Below are 16,338 nucleotides of genomic sequence, written 5' to 3' on the forward strand. Positions count from 1 at the left end.
TTGTACACACCAAGGGCAGAATTCAATCTCCCATGAACTGGGAGATTGGTATTGACATATATTACACTACTGAATACTATGTATAAGACAGAAAACTAACGAGGACCTACTGTATAGCACAGGGAACTCTACTCAAAGCTCGTGGTGACCTGAATGGGAAGGAAATGCAAACAGCGGGGATCTGTGTATACACAAAGCTCATTCACTCTGCTCTATAGCAGAAAATAACACAGCTTTGTAAAGCAACTAAAGTCCGACACAAATTAATAAGAATATAAAATGGTGTTTTCATAATGAAAACAAAGCAACATGGAATAAATAACATAGGACTGCCATCCAGAACTACCCCCAGTTTTGCACATGAAACATCAATTCCATGTTGAGTTCATCAGTTTGCTATACACTATCTGTGTCTATCCAGGCAAGAACTGATGTCGAGGGACCACAAAGGAAAAGAATTAGAACAAAAGAGTCGATATACTTTAAAAAACTACCCTTGTCATGTAATAGCTCCACCTGATACAAGAAGCTACTGAGATACACGGGGGAAGGAAATGTGCATTTCCAAGCAACTGATGGGGATTTGAAAACCTTGACTCTCCGGAGCGACTGCTCAGTATTTGGAACCATCAGCCCCTCCGTTCCTTTCTTCCTTCCCACTCCAGGGAAATCATCTCCATTCCCTTCCCCCGCTAACCTCCTCCTTCACAAATACAGCTCCCTCACCTCCTATCTAGTTTGTTCCTATAATAAGGAACACAACTTTATGGAAAACAACTTATCATTAAATTAAAAAACCAACAGTTTCACCATAGCCAATCTAAAATTCTTTCCTTTGTCAAGGTCACTGCCCAATTCATCATATTTCTTGGGCAGTGGTTTTCAAATTTTAGTAATAAGCAAAGTACCAACTGTCCCCTTTCCCCATCAGGATTCGAATTTGGGGCTGGAGGAGTGGACATCAGGAATAATACCTGGAAATCACATTTTCTTAAACTACATGTCCTAGATTACTCTGAAGACGGGTTCTGGATAAAAACTTTGAAATGCCTCTTTAGGGGGATACCATGGAACAGTTGTTTATCAACTGAATTTGCCATCAAACTCAGAGTTATAGCCAAAACAATTTTAAAAATGTAATTTTTTAAGGCCATAGACTTTTTTTTTTTTAATTTTGTAAGACAATGAGTCCAAGAGAAACCCGATGGAGGGCCTAATGCAGAGGACATTCAACTCTCAATGACTCCATTTCTGACAAATATGTCTACATAAGTTTCCACTTCTCTATTTCTACAGTTACTGCTGTAACAAATACAATTAGATTATCCCATAAGATATATTTTTGCCAAAGGATTCTTGCAAGAAATAAAAATGCCAAATTTCTAACAGCATCCCCAGGGCTTTAATCTTGGTTAACAGATCTTTAAATATTTCATCAGAGTTGGGCGTGAAACAGCCACACTTGGGGCTCCATGGCCAGATGCGTGGGTAATGTCTTAGGAAGAAAAACCTCCTTCATAAGTGGTGTGAGGACAAACTCTCTCAAAATGAGTTTACGGTTATAACTAACATAAATATTTTCAAAAGCTCTGCCATTAAGATTTGTAAAGTTTTAAGCACTGAAGCAGCTCTGGCTGCAGGTTCCCTGCTAATGTTTTGGAGATTTCTGTTGCAATATATTCTGGCTCAGGCTTCCCTGATGGCTCAGTGGTAAAGAACCCGCCTGCCAGTGCAGGAGACATGCATTCTGTCCCTGAGTCAGGAAGATCCCCTGGACAAGCAAATGACTACCTACTCCAGTATTCTTGCCTAGTAAATCTCACGGACAGAGGAGCCTGGCAGGCTACAGTCCATGGGGTCGCAAAGAGTAGGACACGACTGACTGACTGAATGACAACCATCCGCCCTCCTAAGTCAGTTAGGCTCTGCTAATGCCCCAGCAGGGTGGGCTTTGGTTAAGGAGCTTCCCCTAAAGGCAGCCCTGTTAAGAAGGATGGAGTACCCTGATACATTTCCAAATGATTCCTCTGCCCCTTCCGCTGTCAGACGTGTGATGGGTGTTTTCTCCTAGATTTACAACAGTTGAGCTCCTGGTTAAACATGGCCTAGCTCCTATTGGTAAATCTCATAACACTTTAAGTGCCCCCCACCACAACTTGGTCCCCTGGAGCTTTGAACCCTGAGCCCCCAGTAAGCCATCAATTACGGTTCAGGTCCTCCTGCCCAGCCCAGGTTGGCTTCTGCTCAGCAACTCTGTTCCAGCGAGCCATGATGCCCAGTGTCCACCTGTCTGTCTCTCCAATCTTGGGGGCACCTCACTTTTGATTCCAAGAAGAGCTGTTGGTTTTCAGTCTGTTCAACTTTTCCTTGTTGTCAGAACAGACTGACAACTTCCAAGTTCCTTCCATGTGGAATTTGAAACTGAATGTTTCTTCTAATATTTTTTGTCACCAGTACCGGATAATATTTGGAGTATATGTGTTGAAGCATTTTAACACTCTATTTGTTGGATGAATGAACAAACAAGTGAATGTATAAATTCAGGTATGGCCATTCAAGTTATGTAAACAGTACTAAACAAACACATCTAAAGAGCCCATCTGCAAATCAAAACCACAATGAGGTACCATTACATGCCAGTCAGGATGGCTGCTATCCAAAAGTCTACAAGCAATAAATGCTGGAGAGGGTGTGGAGAAAAGGGAACCCTCTTACACTGTTGGTGGGAATGCAAACTAGTACAGCCGCTATGGAGAACAGAGTGGAGATTCCTTTAAAAACTGGAAATAGAACTGCCATATGACCCAGCAATCCCACTGCTGGGCATACACACTGAGGAAACCAGATCTGAAAGAGACACATGCACCCCAATGTTCATCGCAGCACTGTTTATAACAGCCAGGACATGGAAGCAACCTAGATGCCTATCAGCAGACGAATGGATAAGGAAGCTGTGGTACATATACACCATGGAATATTACTCAGCCATTAAAAAGAGTACATTTGAATCAGTTCTAATGAGGTGGATGAAACTGGAGCCCATTATACAGAGTGAAGTAAGCCAGAAAGAAAAACACCAATACAGTATACTAATGCATATATATGGAATTTAGAAAGATGGTAACGATAACCTTGTATGCAAGACAGCAAGAGAGACACAGATGTATTGAACAGTCTTTTGGACTCTGTGGGAGAGGGCGAGGACAGGATGATATGGGAGAATGGCAATGAAACATGTAACTTATCACATGTGAAACGAATTGCCAGTCCAGGTTCAATGCATGAGACAGGGTGCTCGGGGCTGGTGCACTGGGATGAACCAGAGGGATGGGATGGGGAGGGAGCTGGAAGGGGGGGTTCAGGATGGGGAAAACATGTACACCCATGGCGGATTCAAGTCAATGTATGGCAAAACCAATACAATATTGTAAGGTAAAATAAATAAATAAAGAGCCCATTTAAGTTTAACCAAAACCTTATCCATTTATTCTATAGACATACCTCTGGGCTACCAACACTTTTTTTCCCTTCGAGTAAGACGATATTGAAACATGTGAAAGTTGCTTGGAATTCTTCTCAGGCATTTATTCTTTGGGATACAAAAGGCGACACATAAGCCTCTAGATTATGATGACTAACATGTCATGGATTTAAAAGAAAATTGTTTTAACTAAAATTGTGATCTCTCTATATTGAGGGGACAGATGGAGGGAAGAGCATGTATGGGGGAGGCAGTGCGTAGGGGAGGGAAGAGGCTCTGTCTACACAGCAAGGATCCCACAGCACATCATGACGGTGCAGAGCAAGGCTGTGTTTGGAGTCACAGGTAAATACCGTAACGATTAGCTCCAGTAAAGGACAGTGGATGCCGCTGTAGAGTGCAAAGAGTGGGAGAAGGAGGTCTTGGGACTACTGTTCAATAACAAAACTAAGAGAGTTACTTTTTGCACTTCCTATATGAGTAGCTTTGATAAAGATATAAACAAAGTTTTTAAAGATGGGCTGTGTTATGAATTTAAAGTTCTCTACAACTTTCTCATATTTCTACACACCGCTCTCTCTGAAACAAGTAATCCGTCTAGCTGACTGCAGGAGACTTCTCCTCTTTCCGTGTATAACCGAGTGATTAGCTTAGTCACAACAATGTGTTCTGAAAATGGATTACATTTCTGGAGAAAATAAAACATGTTCAAGCCAGTGCATAACTTTCAAGCAATGGAGGAGAATGAATGTTTGCAATTAACATGTTTGCTCATGTTTCCTTATGTATTTGTTTGTAAGTCAATATCAGGAATCTAAATTGTGTCTGTTGAAAATACCTTAGTTGCCCACGGGGTTCTTGGTACAGGAAAAAAAAAAATTATTCACAAGCTATTTATCCTCTAAAATTCCACAGGTCACACAGCTTAACATAATGTAAAATAAAGTATAATACAAATATCTAATCATCTCAAGCTAGTTTTCTGCTTTATTTTAGATAAAAATCAAAAGAAATCATCATTGCCAATCAGAAACTATTTCCAGTGTTTCAGTTCATGTGTTCCTGAATATTTAGGCCTGTCCATTCATTTCTTGGAGAAAGCAATGGCAACCCACTCCAGTATTCTTGCCTGGAAAATCCCATGGACGGAGGAGCCTGGTAGGCTGCAGTCCATGGGGTCGCTAAGAGTCAGGCATGACTGAGTGACTTCACTTTCACTTTTCACTTTCATGCACTGGAGAAGGAAATGGCAACCCACTCCAGTGTTCCTGCCTGGAGAATCCCAGGGACGGGGGAGCCTGGTGGGCTGCCATCTATGGGGTCGCACAGAGTCAGACACGACTGAAGTGACTTAGCAGCAGCAGCAGCATTCATTTCTTGCCTTTCTCCCACTTTTCTACCTTGAAAGCCTTGGTTCTGAAATCTGAAATCAGCAACTGTTGGCCTTCATTCAGATAATATACCAGTTCTGCCAACATCCACACAGATCATCCTTAATAAGTAACTAATTATATTTTACATTATGTTTATGATCATATACAAATATATTTTAATATAATCATACATATGATTATGTTTATACTTATATGGGCTTTCCGGGTAGCTCAGCTGGGAAAGAATCTGCCTGCAATGCAGGAGAGTCTGGTTTGATTCCTAGGCAGGAGGTTTCCCTAGAGAAGGGATAGGCTACCCACTCCAGTATTCTTGGGCTTCCCTAGTGGCCCAGATGGTAAAGAATCTGCCTGCAATATAGGAGATCTGGGTTTGATCCCTGGGTCAGGAAGATTCCCCTGGAGAAGGAATAGCAACTCAGTCCAATATTCTTGCCTGGAGAATTCCATGTACAGAAGAGCTTGGAAGGCTACAGTCCATAGGGTCGCAAACAGTTGGACACAACTGAGTGACTAACACTTTCCCTGGTGGCTCAAATGTAAAGAATCTGCCTGCAACGAAGAAGACCTGGGTCAGATCCCCGAGTCAGGAAGATCCCTGAGAAGGGAATGGCAATCCACTCCAGTATTCACTTGCAATATAATTAATATTGAAATTTTAATGTAAATATTTAATATTTTAACAGTGTTACTAAGGACCTTAGCCCTTAATAGATGATCTATAGTCATCTTAGCCATATTTTTTTCAGTAAAGGGACAACTATGGCATCAGAGTCATCACTAGCTTAAAAGCAGGCACAGTGGGAAGAGGCCCATGGAGCGATGACTATGGCCCAAATAATATCCCAGCCAGAGCAGGGCATCTAACAGGAAGGTCTCTGATTCTCCACTTGATGCTCTGTGGTTCTTAGCCTGGAGCTGCCAAGACAAAGAGCACCGGAGAACCAGTAAGGAAGACAGAGGCCCCCAGACAGGACATCTGCAATAAAGATGCATGTGACACAGGCAGCTAGAAGCGCCGAGAAACCCCAGTCACTTCGCTCTAGGTGGGCAGGTGAGCGAAGCCCTCGCTGCCCCAGCAGAGCGGCTGCTCCTCCCAGCGTGGGGGCAGGGGAGACACTGTGGTCTGTGGGTCTCGTCCATCAACCTCCAAGGTCAGTGTCCACCAACATGTATGGTGATGCTGTCTGCTCTGAGCTGGTCTGCAAAGCATTCTTTAAAATTCCATTTTGTTTTGCTAGCACAGGAAAAGCAGGCTTTGTCTTTGTTTAGGCAACTGAGAGCAAACCCACCTGAGCTGCAGAAGAGGGTCCAGGCTCAGCGGTGGGTGGTCCAGGGAAGGGAGGCAGGTTTCCGTCCAGCCTCAGAACTCCCATCACCTCACCTGAAGTGTGGAACCCCGGAACCTGTGCACCCCGGAGACGGGGTGGCTAACACCTCACCTCCACCAGGTGCCGGGTTACCTACTTGTATAATTACCCAGTAATGCTGAGCTGACCGACCTGCCAGGGTTTCCTCTCTGGTGCTAGGGTCGCCCGGGTCTGAGAGCAGGGCAGAGAGTCCTGTGACCCCGTAATCTGTTTGGGCAGATCCCCTGGGATGAGTCAATCACGCCAAGCCTGACTGTTTGAGGAACAAATGCAAACATACGCAAACAGCAAACTCAGAAAAGCCTCACAATATTTCTGCAGCTGAAAAATGGCTGAAATTTATTTTTATTATGAAAACATTATTTTAGGGATAAAATATTTTGTGGCTGAGGCGAAAACAGTCTTAAAATTCCACTCAATTCCTCCTCCTTCTCAGTTTAATTTCTGCAGATGCCTACAGCTTATCTGATTGGCCTTATTAGCTATTCCATAAAGCCTGGTTTTCCTGTGCTAGAAAAACAAAATGGAATTTTAAAAAACTTTGCAAACCAACCCAGAGCAGAGTCATCATACATGTTGGTGGATGCTGAAGGTCGGCAGACGAGGGGCTGAGGGGGCCGGCTTCCCCGCCCGAGGATGGCTCCTCTGTCCTCTGCACTCCTGCCCCACCCTGCCCACAGCATCCTCAGCCTCCCCCCACCCCCTGGATCACACATCCCTCTTGTATGTGCATCCCAGTCACACAGAGATTAATGTGTGTTAGTTGTTCAATCTTGGTCTGACTCTTTGTGACCCCATGGACTGTAGCCCACCAGGCTCCTCTGTCCATGGAATTCTCCAGACAAGAATACTGGAGTGGGCTGCCATTTCCTCCTCCAGGGGATCTTCCCTACCCACAGATCAAACCCGCATCTCTTGCATCTCCAGCATTGGCAGGTGGATTCTTTACCACTAGCACCACACCTGGGAAGCCCTTATTCTTGAATAAATGTGGTTTCTGGAACCCAGGGAAATGGAGACACTGCAGTGAGCCTCAGCAGAAGGGAATCCTGGGTCCAGCACTGCCTTGGCTCACAGGTGGTGACATGAATTGTGAAGAGCAATCGGAGCAAAGCACATCTCTGAACTTGCACTGCAACACTTGACTGGGGCGGCTGCAGAGCCTCAGAATGTCTGGCTGGAAGGAGCACAGAGCGGACAGCACCCCAGCTGGGGAGCTGCCTCCAAAGCCAGCAAAGGAGGAGTGAAGGGGACGAGAGGGAGCACCGCACAAGAGCCAGGCTGCAGGTGTCCTGAGGGTACTACTAAGCACCAGAACAAACGACTTGTTGATTCCAGAATCCTGGATGCAAGTGAGAAATAATCAGTGTGGAGACCAGCGAAGGAGAAGATATGCACGAGGTACATCAGTCTGGGGCATGGGGCTGAGTGTTCGTTGAGGAAGGCCCTGCTGACACATTGATGGGGGGGTCACATGGTGCAGGCTGTCAGAGCAGCTTGCCTCGGTGCCTGAGAAGCAGAGAGATGGACCCGGGTTTCTGGTGGAGAAGCTTAAGCCAAGTGAAGTGGGCCACCCCCAAAAGCAATGGGGGCCCTTCATGCTGCTGACAGTTTTCAACATTGAAGTTACATTTATTTTGAGAGAAGGAGGTTATTACTACTAGGAAATCACTAGCAACCATCACTGTGCAGAATCCCAGCCATTCGTTATCCATTATGTATCCATTACCATCCTCAGCCCCCAGTAGTCACGTGCTCCTAGCATAATGGCCTCGAGATGGGCTCTGCCTCCCCGACACCATTATCACTGACATGACTCACTGTGTCAATATTCCAAGGGAGACAGCATCGTACATAATGAGATAATGCGTGCTTTCAGTTATTCAAATATTGTATCATTCTTAGCTATGCTCATAGCTACCGTGTTGCCTGTTAAAAGTCTATTAGTAACACAGAAGCACCAATTAAAATCCAATGTCCCATGTGATGTGATAGTTACTCTTTTATGGGGGATTATGTAGAGGAGATCCAGTTAATGCCAAGGGTTAACGCACATTTGTTTTGATAAGGAATGAGTCATAAGTGATCCTTAATAATAGTAATTTACTGCCAGTAAACAACCTATCAGTGCATTTTTATTTACAACCCTCATTCATCTGTTCATTCAGCAAGTGTTTATTTGGTTCCTGTGAGATGCCAGGGACTGGGGCTGCTCTACAGACACAAGGACATCGAGAGTTCTTGGGAAACCAAGAGAGAAAAGTTCTTCCCCCACAACTCAGACAGTAAAGAATCTACCTGCCAATGCAGGAGACCTGGGTTCAACCTCTGGGTTGGGAAGATCCCCTGGAGGAGGGCATGGCAACCCACTCTAGTATTCTTGCCTGGAGAATCCTATGGACAGAGGAGCCTGGCGGGCTATAGTCCATGGGGTCACAAAGAGTCAGACATGACTGAGAGCCTAACACACATATCAGGAGCTTACATTCCAGCGGCAAAACGTGATAAAGAACTTAACACACAGGTGTGTAATCTAATGTCAGATTAAATTCACACAACAGGAAAGTGAACGCTCTAATGGACCTGGGATGTTTCTCCCACCGAGGCAGGCAGAGACTCCAAGTACATGTCTAGACCCGGGCGGGAAGGAGACTGGCCATTGAGGATGGGGTGATTCCTCTTTGCATTTATTCGGTCTCCCTGTGAAGGAGAAGTACGGAGGCTTGTGAGGGTAGGGGGAGAGGGTATGAGGAGACAGGACCGTGGAGCAGCCTCCTTGGAGGCTCAGAACATGACCGATGGGGAGGCGGAGGCGGGAATGGGCTCGGGGGCCCCAGAAACCTGCAGATGTGGCTTGAAGGTCAGACCCCCTTGGGATGGCTCTTTGTCTTCTCGGGCCAGGGGACACAATGTGGCCTCACTCGGAAGTTTGTAAACAGGCAGCCATTAAAGAAAGGGCAGAAACCCCTTCCCAGAGGAGAGAGGAGCTGCAGAAGGGTAGTAGAAATGGCAGAAGAGGAAGCGATGGCCAGGGACGAGGCACCTGTGGGGAACAAGACGACAGCCTCTGCTTCCCTGGCGGTTCTTGATTAAAAGCCTCCACCTTTGGCACATTCACATAAAATTGAGCCCAATTCCATTTATTAGGAAAAAAAACAAATCTACTGACTTCACAAAGCAAATCTTTGTTTTTTTAAAAAAAAATACGAAAATGGAATTCTTTGATTTCCTTCCTGAACATTACCATGCGACCTCTCGCCTGCCTGCAGCAGAGTTCCATGACTGCGAGACCCAGATGCACCGTCCATCCGTGCGGAAGGGCTCTGCCAGGTGCTAAGGGTCATGAAACAGCTGTCACTGCCTGCACGGGTCCTGAGTGTGGCCGGCTCTCCAAGAAAGAAATGAACGTGCATTGCCAGGGGCATGAGAAAGGGCAGTGCATGACCATCCCTGGGAGGTGGAGAGTGGAGCGTACTGTCACTCCAAAGAGAACTGTGGAAACCAAGTCCAGAGTCACCCGCCGGATCCTTGCAGTTTTCTAAACCACACAGCTGTCTCTCAAGTGATAAAGGATGGGAAGAGACAGTGAGCTGAGTATGGAGTGGGCAGGACCTAGTCGGGTATACTGAGAGTTGTGGGAAAAGACCCTGATGCTGGGAAAGATTGAAGGCAGGAGGAGAAGGGGACGGCAGAGGATGAGATGGTTGGATGGCATCACCAACTTAATGGACATGAGTTTGAGCAAACTCTGGGAGACGGTGAAGGACAGGGAAGCCTGGTGTGCTGCAGTCCATGGGGTCACAAAGAGTTGGGCACGACTGAGCGACTCAGCAACAACCAGCCCCGAAAGGCAGGTGCTCCATTTCACATGTAAGTCCACTCTGGCATCTCTGTGTAGCATGGACTGACAGGGTCTCAGGGGTGCAGAGAGCCCAGCTGGAAGGGAAGCGTAGTGGTCCATGAGAGAGCTGATGCTGGCTTTCATTATGGTGGTTGTCATGGAGATGAAGAGACGTAAGGAGACGAGGGACACAGTACCAGGAGTGAGAATCAATAGGATAAGGTGGGGGCTGCACGCTATTCTGAGACAGGTAGGTTTTAGGAATGGCTCCCCAGTGTCTGAACCGAGCAAGCTGCTGGCTGAGCTGCTGTTTAGTAAGCTGTGGACACCAGAGGAAGAAACAGGTCTGGGTCTGTGTGCCCCAGGACATGCTCACATGGAACATGTAAGTGACATCAAGTTCCGGTTAAATACAGGACTGCAGCTCTGCGGAGAGGGCTCCGGTTCAAACACAGATTCTGACTTGGCAGGTCTAGGGTGAGGCGGGAGCCCCCCATTCCTAACCTGCTCTGTGGGGACGGGAGCCCACATTCTGCAGCTGCAGGAAACCTTCACCTGCGTGGAAACCTGGAAAAGATCCCCCAGTTCCACCCTGAAGCCGGGATACTGGATACGGACAGTGGCACCTGTGTCCACTCTGTGTCCTTGATCGTCAGCTACTCACGGGGCCACGACCCTACCCTGCCTGCATCTCCAAATCCACCACAGACACTTCAGCTCCAATTCTTCTCCCATTTGCTTCAACCTAGGAATCAGACCAGGGTCTCCTGTGTTGCAGGCAGATTCTTTACCATCTGAGCTACTGGGGAAGCCCCAAAGATGGTTTTTATGTCTGACTCTTTGCAACCCCATGGACTGTATGTAGCCCTCCAGACTCCTCTATTCATGGAATTCTCTAGGCAAGAATACTGGAGTGGATTGCCATTCCCTTCTCCAGAGGATCTTCCCGACCCAGGGATCGAATCTGTGGCTCCTGCATTGCAGGTGGATTCTTTACTGTCTGAGCTAGCAGGGAAGCCAAACTTCAACAATCCTGCAACACAAATCTACCCTCTGCATTTTCAAGATCTACACACCCTGCCTCTGTCTGTCAAAGGCCCCCTCGGAGTCAGGAGGAGACCGTCCCCATGAATACAACCTGATCCCTTGTTTCCATGGCCCATGCTGGCTCTGCCAAGGAAGCAAGGATGCACACACAGAGATGGAAGCCAGGAGAGGAGGTGTGGGTGATAAGTCTCAAAGGAGTAGTAGCAAAAAGGAGGATTTATTCCAGCTGCGTGAGCTGTAGGCCCCTGCTCCCTGCAGCTGAGCCCTGAGAGTGCCACAGCCGTGCAGTTAACCGTGATGCCCCTGTACCCAGAGAGATCTGCGACAGCCTGCCGGCCCAAGCGGCTCTCAGTTAAACTAAGTAGATATATCTGTGTGTGTGCACAAATACACACACATGCATACACATGCACACAGTTTAAAACATTAAATCTGAATATCCTTTGTCTCTACGCGATAGTAAATAAAGGCATTTGGTGTTTGGAAATGCAATAAAACAAGGCATGTTGTACACTTTCTCTAAGAGAAGAGAGACTGCTCTTCTTGAGCAGCCATCTGCCCCTCCACATCTCTGCTTGCTGCACTGCGGTGGGTGAACGCGTCTATACCCTGAACTCGACACTGCTCTGTGATGTAACTCATCTCCCAGCCAGGTTGTGAGGTCCCGTCCCAGCCCCCCCGCTCCCAGAATGCTCCTTTCTACCCCACGGAGCTCAGTGAGGCAAAGATGCCAGTTACAGGGAAGGAAGGGCTGGCCTCTTCTGTTGTTAGTATCTTAACTTTACCTGACACCACCGCAGTAGGTGGAATGATGGTTCTCAGTGATGTCACAGCCTAACCCCTAAAACCTGTGAAAATGCTCCTGTACATCATAGGAGGGACACTAAAGATGTGATTAAGTGAAAGACTCTGAGATAGCAGAGACCATCCTATCCTGGGTTATCCTGTGGGCCCATAATAATCAGACGTCCCTAGGCAGAAATGTCAGAGGGAGGGATGGAGGTGATACCTGCTGACTTTATATTGTTTAATATTTAGAAGCTTCATAAACAGATTTCACAATGAAAATTATGATATATATTCATTTTTGCATAGAAATATGATAGCGTTATCAACAATAGAATTTTAATTTGTATTTATTTTTAATTGGAGGATAATTGCTTTACAATATTGCATTAGTTGATGCCACACATCCACATGAATCAGCCATATGTATACATACCTCTGGGCTTCCCCAGTGGCTCAGTGGTAAAGAATCTGCCTGCAATGCAGGAGATGCAGGTTCAATCCTTGGGTCAGAAAGATCCCCTGGAGAAGGGAATGGCAACCCAGTCCAGTATTCTTGCCTGGAGAATCCCATGGACAGAGAAGCCTGGCAGGCTACAGTCCATGGGGTCACAAAGAGTTGGATGCTACACGACGTGACATACATATGTCCACTCCCTCTTGAGCCTCCCCCACCTCCCATACCATCCTATCTCTCTAGGTCATCACAGGGCACCAGGTTTGAGTTCCCTGCATCATAGAGCAGATTCCCACTAGCTATCTACTTTTGCATATGGTAATATACATGTTTCAGTGCTACTCTATTTGTCCTGCCTGCTGACTTTACAGGTGAAAAAAAGCACCAAGAGCCAAGGAATAGAGGACTCTCCAGAAACTGACAAAGACTGGGAACTGGACTCCTCAGAGCTTCCTGAAGGGAGAGGGCCTTGCTGAAACCTCTGCTCTAGCCCAGCAACACAGGGAAATAGAATGTGCCAGTCTGTGTCACTTTAAGCCACTGAGTTTGCAGTAATTTGTTACAGCAGCAATGGGAAGATAACACAACTTCATTTGGAAATAAATTAACCCGAGTGAGACTCCTCCCACACCCTGCTTAGAGAAGATCCCCCTTTCCCCGAGTCTATCGCCCTTTCTTGTATCACAAGGAACGACACAGATTTTGTAACAAGGTGGGAAATGTATTCGCCATCCTGCCTAATCAGTTTATTCTGGGGTGTCTTCATTTAGTTCTTTATTTTTGAGAGATATTCTTTCAGGGGTAAAAATAGAGTAAAGCAGGATGTGAGAGAAAGAGATGATGCTCAGCATAATTAGCCAAGTGTCAGTATTATTGAGGGCATTTGGGATGTCAGCGCGGCAGCTGGTCAGAAACGGCACACTTCTGTTCAGAGCAACAGGAGACACCGCGTCTCCTCCGAAGCTAAGGCTCAGCCACGAGCTCTCTGGTTTGCTCCTCAGGCAGTGAGTCTAGACAGCGCCATCCAACGAGGCCTGGAGAATGAGTCTTCACTATCGCAGCAGGCAAGCAGCCTCACGCTTTCTGAGCAAATGCAAAGCTTTGAATGAGGTGATAGCGTATAGGGAATGGAGGGCCTTCCACTAACTCGGTCAAAAGTCCATTAACTCTTGAGAAAAAAAAAACATGATCTGAAAGCATACATGCACAGTAGCACAAGTAGCCAAGACGTAGAAGCAGCCTGTACGCCCACTGATAGAGGGATGGATAAAGATGTGGTACATGTATACAATGGAATGACAGCCCGTAAAGAGAATGAAATAATACCATTTGCAGCAAAATGGATGGACTGAGAGACTGTCATACTGAGTGAAGTAAGTCAGAGAAGGAGAAATATATGGCATCCCTTATCTGTGGAATCTAAAATGATACAAACCTACATGCAAAACAGAAAGAGACTCAGAGACTTAGAGAATGAACTTATGGTTTTCAGGGGAAAGGGATAGTTAGGGCGTTTGGGATGGCATGTACACGCTGCTATATTTAAAACGGATAACCAATAAGGACCTACTGTGGAGCACATGGAACTCTGCTCAATGTCATGTGGCAGCCTGCTTGGGAGGGGGATTTGGAGAAGAATCAATACATGTATATGTATGGCTGAGCCCCTTCACTGCTCACCTGAAATCACAACATTGTTAATTGGCTATAACCTAATACAAAAAAAAAAGTTTTTTTTAAAAAGTCCATTAACCCTTGAAACACAAACAGCATCCGGCCTCCCCGGCCTCTGTGTACACGGGCACGTGCACTCTGCCGCTCCGCAGTCTACAGCAGACACTCACAGAGATGCATGCTCCCGAAACAAGGGTTCAGAACAACCAGTGCTCCTTCGTCATATTTTATTTAAGAGGTTCCACACAGACAGTGTTCTGTGGAGAAGCTGTGAAATGTGCTATTTCTATTCTCCCGAGCTCGTGACTCAGCTGGTGCCTCCAGCCAAATAGTCACACGGCAGGATCCTGGCAGATCTGCAGGTCAGGCGGGGGGATGAGCAGGTGAGGGTTCTCGGGGGCGTGGCAGTGGCTGCAGCCCAGTGGCCAGCTCCCGGCCACCGCAGTTCTTCATGCTGCCGGGAAGGTTTCTGAGCTGGATACACTGACTTCCATAAAAAATGTGCAAGGTAAGTCTCCACACAGTTCTTGGAGAATACAACACCAGTGGCAGAGACACGGACTCTGGGAAAGAACATACATCATGGAGTCGTGGGGGCAGAGAGATTGACTACCTTTACTCTGAAACTTAAATGAACGACTGATAATCCATTGATGGGTTTTCCTGATGGTTCAGTGGTAAAGAATCCATCTGCCAGTGCAGGAGATGCAAGTTTCAATTCCTGGGTTGGGAAGATCCCCTGGGGAAGGAAATAGCAACCCACTCCAGTATTCTTGCCTGGGAAATCCCATGGACGAGGAGCCTGGCGGGCTACAGTCCCAGGGGTCACAAAGAGTTGGACATGACTTACCAACCAAACAACAATCCATTGCTACTAAGAAACATGCATTTAAGTCTAGAAACTGTTCATCCATAGCTCCATCTCTTCTACCTCCTTGACTGACTGTACAAAACTTACCTAGAACTACATTGAAAATTAAATACCGATTTGGTTTTCTTCACAAATCAAATATCCGAAAAAATAAGGTGGGGGTCTAAAACTGCTTATACTAAAGGTTACAACCCAGTGAGTTCATCTCACCGTCCTATCAGCACAGCGGAGCTATTAAGACAGGAGCTGGCAGTTACAGTTCCCAGGCTACACAGGGTCTGCCACCCGCTCTGTGCATGCCAGTGGCTAAAAATGATTTTCACATTTTTAAACTGCTGGAAACAAAACAAAACAAAACAAAAGAAGACTATTTGATGACACATAAAATAAATTGGAATTGTCCACAAATAAAGTTTTCTAGGGACCCAGCCACGCTCACAGCTTCCAGGCAGTCTCATGGCTGCTTTTGTGCTAAACCACAGAGCCAGTGGCTGTGCCAGAGACACACGGCCCCCAGGGCTGGGTCACTTTCTGCCCTGCACGGGTGGAGATGCCGCGCTACAGGCGAAGAGCTCGGGCTGTAGACCTGGGCTACCTGGTCCCCATCTGCTCTACCACATAGAGACCCTGTGGCCTCGGGCGAGTCACCCAAGCCAGTCAACCTGCGCTGGTTCCTCCCCGAGGCTCCCTTGTGGGGTGGCCGCATGGACGGGGAGAGGAAGAGGCAGCATGGGGCGCCACACCCGAGGAAGCAGCACAGCGGTTATCATCGATCGCTGCTTGTTGTGACCATGGTCACACGAATGTACCTGCTTCAACTCTCCCGGAAATCACGGCTGACACTAATTGATATTGTCACCAACTTGGAAAATTATCTTTTCATTAATGGGTCATAATATTTTTGAAAGTTGTCCCAGTCTCCTTCCCAAATGAAGATGGTGATCAATCACCGGGGCACTGTAATGGCCATTAATTAGAAGTTTAGCTCAAAGGACTGTCATTTTAAATGTTGGTCTCTTGTTTTAGCCTCGTATTTCAAAACCATTTTCAAAAATGCATCCGTGTTGGGGACACTGCCGAGTGACAGGATGCACTCCAGGCTCTGCTCCCTCTCTGACAGATAATTACACCGGGACCCATGGGGGTCAGGCGACTTCCTCGCAGCACTGGCAAGCCTTAATTACAGCAAGCACTCACAGACTTGAATTTGGACTTTCACTTTGCACACCTGCAAACACCTGCAGGTGTTTTCAAACAAAAAGCTTTAAACTTATTAGTCTGACCTAAAATTCAAACTAGTTTCGAGTTCTACATATAAACCACTTACCCCGACAATTCCTCTTGGCTATGATGCTCTTGTTTCATTTAGAAATGCCACAAATACATAATCCAGTTAATGCATTAAATATGAAAAGACTTG

The sequence above is a fragment of the Cervus elaphus genome, chromosome 27, assembly GCF_910594005.1.
Source record: "Cervus elaphus chromosome 27, mCerEla1.1, whole genome shotgun sequence".
Lineage (NCBI taxonomy): Eukaryota > Metazoa > Chordata > Mammalia > Artiodactyla > Cervidae > Cervus > Cervus elaphus.